Below are 17,395 nucleotides of genomic sequence, written 5' to 3' on the forward strand. Positions count from 1 at the left end.
GCTGGATGCAATGGAGGTGGCAAAGTAAGCCTTCATTGCTGCCTTCACAGCCATTCATAGGTGTGTTTATGCACTCTTATGAGTGTTCGACCACTTTTATGATGATTCTTATGCCACTTATGCATCAGCTATCTTCTGTCCCATTTGTGGTCAGTTTCATAACTTTTTTTTTTTGAATAGTGAAAGCTGTACAGTTAGTTACTTCAAATACAGAGAATGGTCTTTTCTTCTCTTCTTTAGTTTCCCTGTAGGGAATCTCAGTATTTACCACAGCATATGCCAACAGTGTACTCTTACACATTGGGGTTGAAGATAGCATCTTATCTGAAATTATTTTATTTGCTGTGGCAAAATCTCTATGGGCAAAGCCTTTCATTATCACTTCCATTGCCTGTTGTTGATTCTCAAACAGCCTAATCTTCTGTCTAACATGTTGTTGTTGTTGTTGCTCCCATCAAATATAGAAGTGCAAATAAATTTAGTCATCAGGGATATACAGCAGCATAACTTCTCACAGATAGTCATTATCTATTAAATTTAATCATGTCGATTTATATCTTAAAGAATTTTTGTGCCCTTTCAGAAACTCGGGGGTGGGGGAGTCAAACTTACATGTCAGTGTGAAGAGATATTGCTAAGAGAATTTGAGAGTACCTAGGTAACACCACCAATGCCTTAAAATAATATACATTTTAAAAAGAAAAGTGTGACTTTCTCTCCTACACCCGGAAGCTGTATGAACTCTTTTTTCACATAAACAAGGCAGCATTTCTAAACAATCTTATTGGGAAGTAAGGCCCATTAAAGATAGATAGGACTGCACTCTAAGTATTACACTGCGTTAATGGACACAGTATTCCGCCCGTGGCAGTAGCTGCAAATGAAAGGTTGTTTGCCTCCCGCCTCCCACCCACCCCCTGCCAGAATGAAAAAATAAAGGCAAGAGTTTGGGGTGCAGAGTAAGGATGTTGGAGAAATCTACAAAAGATTCAAATGAACTTGGATTTTTATGAACCCGGCCTTTCGCAAATTCGCATTTGCACAAGTGGAACGAAATTCTCGTACACCTCCCTAAAAATAAAAATCTGAGGCCATCAATAAGCGAACAATGGTAAGAAAGATGCCTGACGATCTGCAAAACACAGATGCATCTGTTTTAACAAAATCCATACACCCTTAGCTAAGGGTCATAGCTTTATTACCCAACCCACTAAAGATCTGCAATGACCTGATAAAAACACAAAAGCTAACTGTAGTCACCCGGCTGTCTGAGGCAGGTGAAGGCATCCACCAGCCTCCTAAAGAACAATTAGGGTAGACATTTGTTCATCACCCAAACAAAGGAAATGTATCACCAAACCCAAAGGCTAACTGCTGGCTCTCTTTCCTTATGGTTCTTTAACTTTAAACCACACTTAAACTGGACACCTCTTCAAATGGTGGACACCTCTTCAAATAGAGGAGTGTCTTCTGAAAGCTCTTCAAATAGAAGACTAACTGATACAAAGTAGGACACCTGACCACCCTAGAGGCAATACGACTTTGGTTCAAGGCTACGGATCCCCTGAAATTGTAGATCTGGGCCCCGTCATTACCTGCTCATTATAAAGCTGAACCGACGGTCCCCCCACTGCTGGGCAGTGTTCAGTGGGTCAGAGCTACCAGGCCCCAAAGGCTTTCCACACCCTGAGCTGGACAGCAATAAGGGGCAAACTATCCTTCACTCTCCAGATGCCTCAGGGAGCTCATCATGGCATGTTAACTAAACTAACTAGGTACCAGCACTGCTTGCCATCTATGATCAGATTCTAGCCATTTGGATCAAATTACAAGAACAACCCACCTCCACAAAAAGGGGCAACAAGGAATTGTCCCTAATCCCTCCCACTACCAAATGTAATATAAAATCTATTGCTGTGCTGAAAAAAACTTCCATGTTTCCCCCCAACCATTCTCATTTAATATGGTAGAAAAGAAATTCAGCAGAGATGTTTTTTTTTTGGGGGGGGAGGGAGAAATTCTCATGGATGGTGTTCTGGGATCTTGTGCTTACCTTACTTATGAGGTGGCTGAGAGAAGTGTGTATGAGTGTCCTGTCTTTCATTGTACAATCATTTCTTTGGCATCCTGTAGCCTTCCCAGCTTCTCTCAATTCCATTAAAGCCCAGAGGAAGAGATTATGAGATAACTCTCCATGGGGCTTTTTCAGACCAGCCTGGAAGTTTGGTAAGGCAAGGAGGCTGCAGGCTGATGAAGTGATGTGTAGGGTGACCATATGGAAAGGAGGACAGGGCTCCTGTATCTTTAACAGTTGCATAGAAAAAGGAATTTGAGTAGGTGTCATTTGTATATATGGAGAACCTGGTGAAATTCCCTCTTCATCACAACAGTTAAAGTGCAGGAGCTATACTAGAGTGACCAGATTTAAAAGAGGGCAAGGCACCTGCAGCTTTAACTGGTGTGTTGAAGAGGAAATTTACCAGGTTCCCCATATATACAAATGACACCTGTTGAAATTCCCTTTTCAATACAACTGTTAAAGATACAGGAACCCTGTCCTCCTTTTCATATGGTCACCCTACATGACATGACATCACACGCCCGTGCTTGAGCCCTACTGGGGAATATTTGCTTAAGCCATAGCAACAGATAATACAATGCAATGCCTATAGATTGTGGGGTGGGGGAGGGAATTTCACCAGGTGCTGCATGCATACAAATGACACCTGCTGAAATTCCCTTTTCGATACAACTGTTAAAGATACAGGAGCCCCATCCTCCTTTTCATATGGTCACCCTACCAACACTCCTAGCATCCCCTTGATCTAGTTAGACTCTTAGAGCACAATGCTATGCACATTTTCTCAGAAATAAGTCCAATGTTAGTCAGCTTGGCTTGCTCCCAGGTAAGTGTGCATAGTGTCATTGTTTCTGCACCGAAGTCACAGGTGGAATATAGGTGCCTGATACCCCTGAATTCAATGGGAGTTACTTCTAAGTAAACATACATTGACTGCATTGTAAAGGCATCTTTCCTTTTGCTGTATGAATGTCTGCACTTGTGTATATGGCCATTTGCATATACACAAGAATAGATACATTTATCAAACCACGTTCATATGAAATAAAGCTTAAAGGCGTAATATTTTACAGGCTCCATCAATTTGTAAGTACTTGCCATAGGCTTTAGGAGCCATTATGCAGCTTTAAAGGCTGCAGCTGCAGAGAATTATTCTACTATCCATTCCATTCATTTTCTCCCATGTTTCAAATACATATTTGCCAACACCATAGGCCATTTTTTTCTGTTTTTGTTTTGGACCATGTTACAAGACAGAGAGTAAATTTTTAAATGTTGAGAAAATGGGGGAGGGGGAATTAAGCATATCCTCAGGCTTGTTTTGGAAGATATTTTACATTTGTGTAACAAAACTAGTGAGATTGTCAGTTGCCCCTGTTTTTTCCAGGCAAAACTACAGGGTGTGGGGTGAAGAAATTAAAAACTGAGATTGAAAAAATAAGGCCAAAACAACACGTTATACGTAGTTCAATTATTGTTTTCTCTGAGGATGTTTATTAAGAAAAGCAAGTGTGGATCGGTTCAGGTTGTGTAGAGGACCTGAAATGCAGAAAGGGGGCAGCTAAAACCTTTTCTTTATTTTTTTGCCAGCTGTAGGTTAGGCCAAAGGGTTGCATTCAATGGTATTATTCCACTAGCGCAAAGCTTCTACCATTTGTGGGAAATCCAGTACTCCTCTTCTGCAAGCCATTGCAAAGCTGTTGCTCAATCTGTTGCAGAAGGGCTTGTACAACTCATTACACCTTCCTTGGGCTAGATGTTCCTTTGTGCAACTTTATTTTTATTTATTTATTATTTATTACTTATCTATTGCTTTCCACAAACTTATCAAAGCATCAAACATACAGTGTGATTACCATCAAAATATAATAATAAAACAATACAATAATAAATAATTACTAATCGGCAATAAAACTATACACACTCTAATGTACGTCACATTATAACTGGCTGGGTGACACTTCAGAGAAAAACCTGGGTGAAAAGATGGGTGCTAAGAAGATGCCTGAATATCAAAGCAGTGGACACCTCCCTAATGACACTAAATGCTATGTTGTAAGTGCTCCTGAGGTAAGCCTGAGGACCAGGTGGCATCATGAGAAGTGTTCCCTCTGTGGATCGCTAAGAAGACATAAGGGATGAAGCAATCTCCAAGGTAACCTGGTCCCAAGTTCTTTAGGACTTATAACAGTAGTGGAGGGAGGGACTTTAACTGGATAAAGAACTGGCAAGGAAAGGGTTAAACAGTCAGCCCTTCTCTCTGCCCCGCCCCCATTTATAGTCCTCCACTGGACCTGGACCTGGACCTGGACCTGCGCCCAACAGTTTTTTATGAGGAAAAAAAAGCCAGGAGGAGAAAAAATATATGGTTTCAGGACTGCATGTGTGAGAGGGTGCTGCATACCTCAGTTATTGTTGCACTAGCATTGCTGGCCTCATTCATTTATTCATTACATTACATTTTAAAACCATCAAATAACTGTAGTTTACTGGGCAGTATAAAAATTGAATATAAATTAAAATCATAAAATGCAAGATAAAATTTAAAAAGAATAAGTAAAACCAGCAGCAGAGGAGAAATAACAGTGCAAAGATCTAAAAGTGCTAAAACAATTCTCTAAAATGGCTGGGAAAATAAAAAGGTCTTCACCTGGTGCCCAAAAGACTACAACATGGTTTCCAGGTGAGCTGCTCTGTGGATGGCATTCGACAGGCAGGATGCCATTTCTGAGGAAGCCATTTCTGAAAAAGCCCTCTCTCTCTTGTAGCTATCTGCCTTACCACATGTGTCAGGGGCAACCAGAGGAGGCTTCAGATGATAACCTTAGGATCTGGGTAGGTAATGGGAGGAGATGTATATTTTGCTTTGGTATGGTATGGTACAACCTTCTGCAAGCCAGTGCAACTCCCATCATCCCCAGCTAGCATGGCCAATGGTCAGGAATGCTGAGAGATGAAATCCAAAACATCTCAAGGGCACCAGGTTGGGGAAGGTTGGTGGAGTACGTACATAGTCTAAGTCTGGGTGCAGGGGTATTGTGTCAAATGGCACATATTGCAGCTACTAATAAACACCACAATCTTAACTACATTTATTCAGAAGACTACCACTAAGTTCAATGGAGCTTACTCCTTGGTAGTGTTTAGGATTGAAGCCCCAAATCCTTTGCCTCCCAGTGTCTCCACATTCAGCTTTGCTACTATCTTAGCATTCCTAGCTATGGCCGAAGAAGCAGAATATACTAAGCTAATTAGGTCTGATAGCAGAATTACTTCGTAGGTGAGGAACTGTCCTTAATAAGGCTGACAGCTGGCTCTCCCAAGCTGTAGACAATAACAGTTACATTTTCATTGTCTACTGGTGGAGATACATTCCAAAGATTCACTGTCCACACACAGAATAATTAATATCACCCTTATTTTTAACTGACCCCAGAATAAATAAAAGTACATTCAACATGCATATTACATTAAAACTTAAGTTACGATCTACAAGAAATTCCCTTGTAGTTACATTTCCCCATAAACTGTTCCATAGATTCTAAAAGTATAATACATTTCCTGCAGGCTGTTACTACGGAAGAGGGTTAAGGGTGGAAAAATATGAAAGTTGTATGGCTTTTATTCATAGCAAAGCTTAGATTTCATTACTCTTTTCTTAAGTCTGCATTCTCTTAATGTAATTTAATATAATTCAGACTTTCCACGGTGACCCACCTCCATGGTAACCAAGTAACAGATGATATTTGGGGGATGAGAGTGAAGTATATGCTCTATTATTTTCCACTGAACTTAAAAAGGAAAAGAAAAGATGCCAGATTATCTCCTCACCCCCTCTTTTCTTCTCTCTCTATCTCTGTCTTACCTCAGTTTTTAGGGTCATTCTATTAAGTAGCTTCTAAAAACTCCATTAACTAGTAGTATAAAGCTGTAATACTCTTGTCCACACTGTATATCCTTATAATAGAATCAGAGGAAATTAAAAGTAAAGTGACCATATGAAAAGGAGGACAGGGCTCCTGTATCTTTAACAGTTGTAGAGAAAAGGAATTTTCAGCAGGTGTCGTTTGTATGCATACAGCATCTGGTGAAATTACCTCTTCATCGCAATAGTTAAAGCTCCAGGTGCCCTCCTCTCTTTTGTATCTGGTCAAGAGGGCAGGACTCCTGCAGCTTTAACTGTTATGATTAAGACAACATTTCACCAGGTGCTACATGCATTCAAATGACACTTGCTGAGATTCCCTTTTCTATACAACTTTAAAGATACAGAAGCCCTGTCCTCCGTTTCATATGTTCACCCGTGACCATATAAAAAGGAGGACAGGGCTCCTGTATCTTTAACAGTTGCATAGAAAAGGGAATTTCAGCAGATGTCATTTGCATATATGGAGAACCTGATGAAATTCCCTCTTCATCACAACAGTTAAAGCTGCAGGAGCTTTACTAGAGTGACCAGATTTAAAAGAGGGCAGGGCACTTGCAGCTTTAACTGTTGTGATGAAGAGGAAATTTCACCAGGTTCTCCATATATACAAATGATACCTGCTCAAATTCCCTTTTCAATACAATTGTTAAAGATACAGGAGCCCTGTCCTCCTTTTCATATGGTCACCCTACTTTATAAAGGTTTCAGTTTTTATGCTTTGACAGAGAGCGGCATGGTATTGGATTTCATGTTGTTCATTTATTTTATTTTATGTATTATATGTAATGCCACACCCACCCTTACATGTTTTTCTCATTTAGTGTTTTTGGAACTCTTTCAAATATTTGCCTGAGCAAGAACTTGCAAATTCACCTTGAATTTTACTTCAGATGAAATTCAGGGGCAAATCTAGTGGAAACAGCATATGCTACTATAGTTAATTGAGTAAATAGAAACATGAATATGGAATGGATAGGACAGATGAGTGTATGGAGTGAGGTTTGTTTTGAGCTTTAAATTGGTTGTTTTAATTGATTGATTGTAAATTAGTTTAATTTCTGGTTAGAAGTTGATTTAATGTGTATTTATTGATTTTTGTTTATATTGTGTTTTTTATGTTTTGGCTCATTGGAATGTGTTCTGGTATATAGAGTGCAATATAAGTTTGTGTTGTTGTTGTTATAGTTGGGGAAAATGGGTGGTACAATGCAATATTATGTGCTTAAAGATGGAAGCTGCTGGTCCATTCAATAATATTGCCTTCATGTTGGCTGTTATAGTGAGGCTATGTAATGATTGCTGCTCATTATTCTGGCAAGTATTTGGAGAATAAATCTTTAATTTCTTTGTCTGCACTGGAAGGTTCAGTCGTAGGTGTAAGACAACACGTTACAGTGTAGGTGTAGAGCCTGCAGAGCCACAATATTTGGAAAAGACACAGTGCTGCTTAGGAATTTCACTTTTGTTTTTGTTTTGTTTCAGTACTACTGAGGGAGGGCTTCCCCCTACTTTAATGGGGGGTAACACTTGTTCTAACTTATTTTATGCACTCTTCATTGAATTATAATTTGTCAAACTGTCTTATTGTACCCATATGTCAGAGTAGAGAAAGTGAGATTTGACATGGAAGTCTTATGACTACAAGCCATATATTGTCTGTCATAGAAAAAGCAAACTGAAAAACAAGAAAACCCAGAGTGACAAACAGGTCACGACTGAAAGTACATCTGTAACCTTGGGAACGAGAAATTAGACTGAGTATAGGTTTGTGATCCAGCCACAGAGGACAAGAAAATGTCTTACATTACAGCTAATAACTCCATGGTGCAGGCTGAAAAACTTCTTGAGTCCCAAATGGTATAAGGCCTTTCCACAGGCCTATATCCCATAACTAAGTTGATGCGTGGCTTGAGTGGATCTGTATGAAATTTGGTAGGTGGTGAATAGTTGTGGGCTTGATCCCTTCATCCCATGAGAGAGCTGTTTTCATTGATAGTTTCCAACAGCCTTACCAAATCTGGTGACCTCCAAATGTCTTGGACTACCATCATCCCCAGCAAATGCTCACATGTCCAATACATCTGGAGGCACCAAGCTGAGCAAGAGTGAGGAAGATTAGTATAGAATAACCACAAAACGAAGTGGCAAGTTAATGATGGACAACTCTAGGAACTGCACTGCCTTTACTTGGTATTCCCGGAGGTACTATAAATGTGCCAAATTTGCACCCCAGACAAAGAAGTAAATCTGACAACTGGGAAAAAAATTGATGTTGAGCACACAGTGTTGCCTCTCCTGAGCCAAAATCAGGAAAGTGTTTGTGTGTCATAAATCCACAGGGTTGAAACAGTTCATTCCTTTCTTCTTCTTTTTTCCCCTGTAAGTCCTGAGACTGCACAATGCTTGTAGAAAAATATAAAAGTGGAGAGCAAGTCCCTTGTTGTGGTTAATCTTATGTAATGCAGCTGGTTTTATTGATTTTATGATGATCAAAGATCATTGAAACTGGAACATTAAGAAGATCTCATGATGCAAGCAAGAGAATAATGTACATCCATAGCTAATATGCAGAAGAAATATTAGGCCTGTCATACTCACACAGCTCCAGTTACTGGCTGAGACCAGTGATCCATCTAGAAGTTGGAATAACATTACTTGTAATAAATGCTGTTACAAATGTGGATTGGATTGCTTGTTACGGAACTAGACGTATTTTATTCTCTGAAGGCTTTATAAGAGGAGTTGCTCAGTTTACAAATTCAGAATTTGAAGGCCAAAAGAGAGGGGGTGAGTCAATCATATGAAGTGCATTCCATAGTTTGGGGGCAACACAGGAGAAAGTCCTTTCATACATGCCTGACAAACAAGCCTCTGTGGGTAATGCTACCTTCAAGATGGCCTCTCCTGCAGATCTTAATAGTTGGGCAGGTTCATAGCAGGACAGCTAACTCCTTAGTTAGCCGGGTCCTAGGCCATTTAGGGCTTTAACAGCTAAGACAACACCTTTAATTGAGCCTGGAAAGCAAGTGGAAAGCAGTGCAGGTCTTTTAGGACAGGTGTAACATGATCCCAATTGAAGCTGCTGGGCACTCTTCAGTGGGAGTCCCACACAGAGCATATTGCAATAGTCTAAACATGAACATAGAATCATGGAATCATAGAATAGCAGAGTTGGAAGGGGCCTACAAGGCCATCAAGTCCAACCCCCTGCTCAAAGCAGGAATAACCAAGGTATGGATAAATCAGACTGTTGCACCAAGCATAATTGTGCAAATACACTCCTTGCCACCACCGCACCACCTGAAGGTCCAGGGATAGCATAGGATCAGGTAGCTAAAAGATCAAGGAGCTCCCAAGCTATACACCTGTTTCTTCAGGGGGAGTGCAACCCCTTCCAGAACAGGATGAACTACAATCCCCAAGTCAGGCTTTCTCCTGACCAATGATATCTCCACCGTGTCCTGATTTAATTACAGCTGAAGGCAACATTCAAAGGTTCCAACTGTTTCCTTAATGTTAGGTGACAAAGAGCAATAGAGCCCAGGGCCAGATCTACATCAGTAGAACATAACACTTTGAAAATGGTTTGAAAATGGTATATGAAATGTGTCCTGGGCCCGAACAGTTGTCAAAATCATTATAAACTGATATAAAGCGATAGTGTTGATCCTGCCCAGAACAATAAGCTTTATCCTGGTCGTGCTTTTTATATTGTATTTTGTATTTATGTTTTTAAATTGTTGTTTGTTTTGTTGTTTGTTTGTTGTTTGTTTGGTTGTTTTATTATGCTCTTCATGGTTTTAATTTTTGTGAACCGCCCAGAGAGCTTCGGCTATTGGGCGGTATAGAAATGAAATAATAAATAAATAAATAAATAAATGATTCAGCATCAGCTCTGATACCACCCCAGCTAGCTCAGAAAGGGAAACTGTTGAGCAGAGGTGAGGACAATACTCCAACAGAATCCCTACACTGTCCTGACCACCCAACTGAAGCAATATGCACTCAATAGCAGACTGTTAGAGAGAGCATCTGGTTAGCGAGATAGAATTCCTGAAGACTGCAGCCACTCTACCTCCCCAGTCCAAGCCTGCTGTACCACAGATGCAAGGAAAGGAGGGCAGAGCTGGGTGAGGCACACTCCCCACTCTTCCCTCTGCCAGGTCTGACATGCCAGGTCAGCATCTTCATCCTGAATATATTGCATGAGTGATGTTTGCCCAACAATTGACCTGGGGTTAAAGGGCAGGACCTTTAGGCTAGGAGGACTAACTTCAGCGTAGCTTCTTTCAGTAGCCAACATGGCCTACCCTCCTTTCCCTGCAGTGGCCAGTTTGGAATCTCCCACGTTATGTCCCCCCTTCCACTTACCACTTCTACAGTTGCTTCAAAATCACACCCATTTACCCACTCTCCAAGACACATATCATAAAGGCCACTATAGCAGCATTATAAACAGCTCTTAAAATGCACCGTTTAAATGGTCCAAGCAGTGCTTCAAGCTCCCTGCAGAAACCACACACACCAGTACTTGTGTGTGTGCGCGCATGCACACACACAGACAGTGGGGTGCCCTTGGCCTCTAGGCTTCCCTAAGGAGCCCCCCAAAGGGTGACCCCCTTTTGTATCACTCCTTAGGTGGAGAACCCATCACCAAGGGCAGTGTCTCTCTTATAGCGCTGGTTTCCAGCAATGGTCTAATGGGGCTAGGGCTACTGGAAAAAGCTGAGTCACTGCCTAGGGCCTTAGCTAGATCTAAGATTTATCCCAGGATTGTCCCAGAATTATTCCTGTTCATGTAAATGACACACAGGGGATCCTGGAAGCAGGCAGGGACAACCCCTGGACGATCCCAGGATAAATCTTAGGTCTAGCTAAGGCCTAGGCCTCTCTAGTAACCAGAAACTCTCTGGGCAGCCAGGCCTCCTGAAGAAGGTCTACTTGAGAAGAAGCATCCCTAGGCAAGCAAATGAGCAAAATGGTAAAGGCTTACTGTCAAACCCAGGGCAGCTGGTCATCCTTCCTCCTCCTCTGGCTACTAGAATGGCTGCTGCTGTTGCTGCTATCATACATAAATGATATGTATACACATACATAAATATTTCATATATATATATATATATATATATATATATATATATATATACACACACACACACGCACACACACCTATGCCTGCCTGTTTTGCTTGTGAGATTCAAGGTGACATGGAATCAGAAGATTAAAATATTGCAGTAATTCAGATAACAGTGCAAAAAGGTTAATATATTGCAGATGGCTGTGAGCAAAACGCTGACGTATTATAAGAACACTGATAGTATATGAATTAGCAAGATTCCTAAGTTGGGCTGGCCCAAGTCATTTTACTTCCCAGGCACGGAAGACACCCCATTCCACATACAGAATCTTACTTCAACACTGGTCCACATCTGAGAGCTAGTTCAAGGGTGCAGGCAAAACTATGTGGGACTCACAGCTCTGTTCTCCAACACCTTATTGTCACTTCCCTTCCCCCAGCCTCTGTCCACCTGAGGCAGCCATCTTACTTTGCCTAATCATACGACCAGCCCTGGGGGTATTTATAGAAAGCATGGCAGATTTGGAAATGTAGTTATCAAGGTTTTGATACTGGTTCAAGGTAGGACCATATTTGTCAGAAGGGATGAGTCATTGTTGTTGCATCAGGTAAATAATCACCTGTGCTTGCCACCTATTACCAAACGTTTAAAGAGAGTGCTTTTTACAATATAGACACCTCGAAGACCTGAAGTATAGATAACTTCGTCAACTTAACAGTCTTTTAGCATTTAAGAAAGCTATAAAGACTGATCTCTTCCGGCAGGCCTATCCAGTGGAATTAGGTCACTTTTAGGATTTTTAAGGATGTTTTAACAATGTATACTATGTTTTCAATCAGTATTTTATATATTTTATACTTGCTGTTGTTCCCTGCCTTGATCAAAATGGAGAGGCAGGTAAGAAATAAATTTATTAATAATAATAATAATAATAATAATAATAATAATAATAATAATATAACAGAGTGGCTCATGTTTTCGGGCATTTTCCTGGTGTTCAGTTAGGTTGTTATAGACTGAGAAATAGCAATAATTCAGGGTTTGTGAGTCACAGCCACCCAAAAGTGGTGAGACTTAAAATGTTTACGTGAATTGTTAAAAATTTACTGGAGACAGTATCGATTTTCTTGCAGCCCCCTAATATAAGTGCCACGCCGACATTTACAAAGAAAAAAAAGTGGGGGAGGGGCTAATATATTTGCAAGAGTCTCCAGTTGCTCATGCACCCCAGAATAAAGACAAGTGACAATAAGACTATGTTAAATTGGGTCAACTTTATTTAATAGCTGATCTGCAAAATTTTATTTATTTATTTATTTTATTTATTTATTACATTTTTATTCCACCCAATAGCTCTCTGGGCAGTTTACAAAAATAAGTCCTTATCAACTTTACTCCATCCCCCAATGATGGGTCAAGGGCCACACATACACATACAGGGTAAAAGATGAAAGGGGGGGAATTATCCATTGACCACATTGGCCTAATCTACACCAAGCAGGATATTCCACTATGAAAGTGGTATGAAAGCGGTATATAAAAGGCAGTAGCCACACTACTGCTTTACAGTGGTATTAAAGTGCATTGACAAGTGTTGGGCCCATTGACATATTCCATATACCATTTTCATACTGCTTTCATAGTGCAATATCTTGCTTGGTGTAGATTAGGCCTTTCACAGAGAGTTTGATATGGTAGATTTTTTTAAAAAAATATTATCATTACATTTATATACCACTTTTCCCCCCTCCAAGGAACCCAAGGCGGCTTACATGATCCTCTTCCTCCTCACCATTTTAATCTCACAACCACCTTGTAAGGTAGGCTAGCCTGAGAGCTCATCTACACCAAACAGGATATTCCACTATGAAAGTGGTATATAAGAAGCAGGAGCGACATTACTACTTTATAGTGGTATTGAAATGCACTGACAACTGTTGGGGCCCATTTACACAGGCCATATAACGCTTTCATAGTGTTATATCCTGCTTGGTGTAGATGTGTCATGGGCCCCAACAGTTGTCAGTGCACTTCAGTACCACCATAAAGCAGTAGTGTAGATCCTGCAGTGCACTTCAATACCGCTATAAAGCAGTTGTGTGGCTCCTGCCTTTTATATACTGCTCTCACACCGCTTTCATAGTAGAATATTCTGCTTGGTGTAGATGAGCCCTGAGAGTCATTGACTGGCCCAAAGTCACCCAGTGAGCTTTATGATCAAGGATCAAGGATCTCCTGCATCCCAGTCCAACACTCAAACCACTACAGAATGTTATGCACTAAATATTCTACTGCTTGTTCATAAGTACAGAGAGCCTGTGTAAACCTACACCCTATATTCCAGATCATCCAATGATCTTGCCTACTTATAAACCATGTGAGAAAATGTGCCGTTATTTATGAAACTGAGAGGTGCATATACAGTACACCAACTTTAAAATCACTTCACTGGCTGCCAATTAGTTTCTGGGCAAAGTATAAAGTGTTGGTTATTACCTTTAAAGCCCTACATGGTTTGGGTCCAGGTTACCTACGGGATCGCCTTCTCCCGTACAATCCGCCCCACACACTCAGGTTTTCTGGGAAGAATTTACTCCAGTCAACAAAAACAAGGCTGACAACCATTACCCAGAGGACCTTTTCTTCTGCTGCTCCAAGACTGTGGAATGGCCTGCCGGGAGAGATTCGTCAACAGTCTTCTGGAATTTAAGAAAGCCATAAAGACTGATCTCTTCTGGCAGGCCTAATAATAATAATAATAATAATAATAATAATAATAATAATAATAATAATAATAAATGATAAATTTATTTCTTGCCCGCCTCTCCACTTTGATCAAGGTGGGGAACAACAATAAACGATAAAATACCAGCTGAATTTTAAGATGCCTTTTAATAATGTGCTGCTTTTAATAATGTATTAGTTTTATATGTTTTAATCAATTATATGTATTTTATGGTGTTTGCATTTGTGTTGTACCTCGCCTCAATTCAGAGGGAGAGGCAGGTAACAAATAAATATATTATTATATATTATTATTAAGAACTGGGGAAAGCCCTCTATGTCTAATTCTTGTATTATAGTTTTAAAAAAGAAATCTGGAGGTCCATCATAGTTCATGATAAGATGTTGTTGGAGCCTCGGAAATAATGCATGAAGCAACACCTTTTAGTGGCTTTTACTAACATGCATCTATAGCTGAACAATAAGCAATATGTCCAAAGGCTACTGCTTCAGAAGCAAAGTAGCAACAGAGGCCAATGAAGATTATAGGCAAAGAAAATTAAATGTAGAGGAATAGAGTTATACAATGCAGCTACTGTGAACAAAATAGGGTCAGTGCTTGGTGCAACCTACTGCTGGTGGAAATGGTTAAGCATCCATTATTCTGAGCCATCAGAAATGAGTGCTTCACAAAATAAATTCCTTTTAGCCTGCTACGTTAACCTCACTTTTTTTAATACTGGACAATATGAATTAATACCAGCCATTATTTTATATTGGTAATAAGCATAAACAGTCTTTTAAAAACATAAACACACACACATACACACACTTATCTGTATAGTCAGATATACACTTTAGTTGTTATGTCTGACCAGTTTGCATATATATGACCATTTGCAATTGTATTAAAAAGCTGCATTCTTATGTACGAAGTGCCAGATATATTAACATTTTGGGTTATTTTTGCATGAGGTTCGGAGGTAACACTTTCAGATGCAACTAACTTTTCCATTGGTTTATTGCTTCACTGATATTTTGTATTTTATGTTCTTAATTTTGTGCACTGCCCAGAGAACTTTAACCATTGGGTGGTTTTAAAATGAGATAAATAAATAAAAATATGTATGCTCTCATGGAATCAGTTTTAAAAGTCAACCAGGGAACAGCAACTAATACACCCAACTTATCTCACAGGCCGCTGACTCACAATTTTCCTATAAAAGTAAAGAGGGAGCAGGTATCTGACATCATTAACATAAAAATTATAATTTGCAAAGTACTGTACAGTTTTCTCTGGGTTGGAACCAATCTTACAGTGGAGTTCTATGGGAATGATGCTCTATTGATGGAGGGCTGCAATATCAGATTCCTCCATCTATCCTAAGCCCTGCCAAGATTTGGGTTTTTTTATTTTGTTTTGTTGCTTCCTGTTCCTCCTGCATGCTAGTTTTAGCTAGATGACCCTCTATTCTCTTTGGTTCGCTTTCCTTTCCGGCAGTGGGCATGAAGGCAAAGAGGCTTGTAGATCCACGTCAGGGCTGTGTGAATCAGTAAAACTCAAACCTGCCAAAGTTCTCTGAATTCCATCTTGAAGCTCGTTCTGACTTGAGTCCATATCAGACTGTGAGCTCTGTTCTTTCCGCATGAAAATTTGTGCCTATTTCCATGCATATTTATCCAAATGTATGTACCAGTCGTGCACATCTCTGAAATGTATGCATTCTTGTCCTATTAGTTAGATCACATGTGTGCAAATTTTTTCGAAAGTAAAAATTTTGTATGTGCATTTTAAAAATGTATTTATGCTTTTGAATGAATTTTCTTTTGTGGGGTGTGTGTGTCCATGAATCATATTGCAAGCTCAGAAATGTATGAACTTTGCACTTGAATCCATGTTTAGCCCAGAAGATTTGAGGCGAGTAAATCCTTATAAAAAAATGAACGGAAACAAATTTCTCACACATCCCTACTTTGCATCTCTCCCCACCCCTTTCCTCCTTCCCCGACACTCTTCGGTGGTCACTGTTGCAACCTCAGAAGAACAGCTAATGGAAGTCATGGGAAAAGCCTCACTCATATTCTCCCCCAAAGTGTAGATCTATCTACAGTTTGGGGAGGAAGGTCCATCCACCATATTCTGTGGCTCCTTAGATGCCAGCTAGGGAGCCATAGGATTGCTTTGCTAGTCATACTTACAGTAGATCCATTGAAATCAGTGGGACTTAGGACAGTAATGACTAATTTATGCCTAATAGATTTCATGGTGTGTGCCATAAGTATGACTAAGGGCCTGTTCAGACAACACATTTAGCCATGCTTAGGCCGCTAACCCTTTTGCAGCAAGTGGTTAGTAGTGAGGGTGTTTAAACCATGGTTATGCAGCCATCATTGGTAGGAATGGTTCACATGACACGTTAAGCCATAATGTTTAGTTCAAGTGCTTAACCATCATGGCTTAGCATTTCATCTGAACAGGGTCATTATCCTTTCTTTGCATTTTCCCCTCCTTCAACACCCAATAATTAACGAAATTACAAAAATCCCAAAACCTCCAACTCGGTATTCCAGTCTTTTCAGACCTTTGCCTTCCATAACCAAATGTCTGATATGATCAATTTGAATGTTGGTGGTTGCCAATGGCAACCAAAAATGGACAATAACCTCTTTTTCCCTCTCTCTTTTATTTGTTTGCCAATTATCTTCCTCCTTTCTTTGGGATTTTCACCTGTCATCACAAGATAATTAATGACTGCTTTAGAAAACGGAAAAAAAAGTGCAATTATAGACTACTTTGCTTTAAATAAGAGGTTTGCATCCTTACACCTTATACTTTCATGCCAAGCATCATCTGATTTTTTTAAAAAATACTGTAAGGGCTTCTTATAGTCTCATAGCAGGTTCATTACAAATTTAAAATGAATTTTAATGAACAGGAAGAAGTTAACTTTCAGTTTAGAAATGAAAAGCTATTGAAAAGTCCCCCTTTCCATTAAATTTTCTAACATGAATAGAATGCCTTTTTTCTACCAGAAAATTAGTTAGCAACCTGACCTGCTTTTTATATATATATATATATATATACACACACACACACACACACACACACACACACACACACACACACACACACACAGAGTCGTGTGAAAAAGAAAGTACACCTTCTTGGAATTGTATGATTTTACATATCAGGACATAATAACAACCATCTGTTCCTTAGCAGGTCTAAAAATTAGGTAAATACAACCTCAGATGAACACATGACATATTACACCGTGTCATGATTTATTTAACAGAAATAAAGCCAAAATGGAGAAACCATGTGTGAAAAAGTAAGTACACCTTATGATTCAATAGCTTGTAGAACCACCTTTAGCAGCAATAACTTGAAGTAATCGTTTTCTGTATGACTTTATCAGTCTCTCACATCGTTGTGGAGGAATTTTGGCCCACTCTTCTTTACAACGTTGCTTCAGTTCATTGCGGTTTGAGGGCATTTGTTTATGCACAGCTCTCTTAAGGTCCCACCACATCATTGCAATGCCTTAATTCTTTATTTTTCAGCCATTCTGTTGTAGATTTGCT

This window comes from Elgaria multicarinata, chromosome 7 (assembly GCF_023053635.1).
Source record: "Elgaria multicarinata webbii isolate HBS135686 ecotype San Diego chromosome 7, rElgMul1.1.pri, whole genome shotgun sequence".
In the NCBI taxonomy this organism is placed as follows: Eukaryota; Metazoa; Chordata; class Lepidosauria; order Squamata; family Anguidae; genus Elgaria; species Elgaria multicarinata.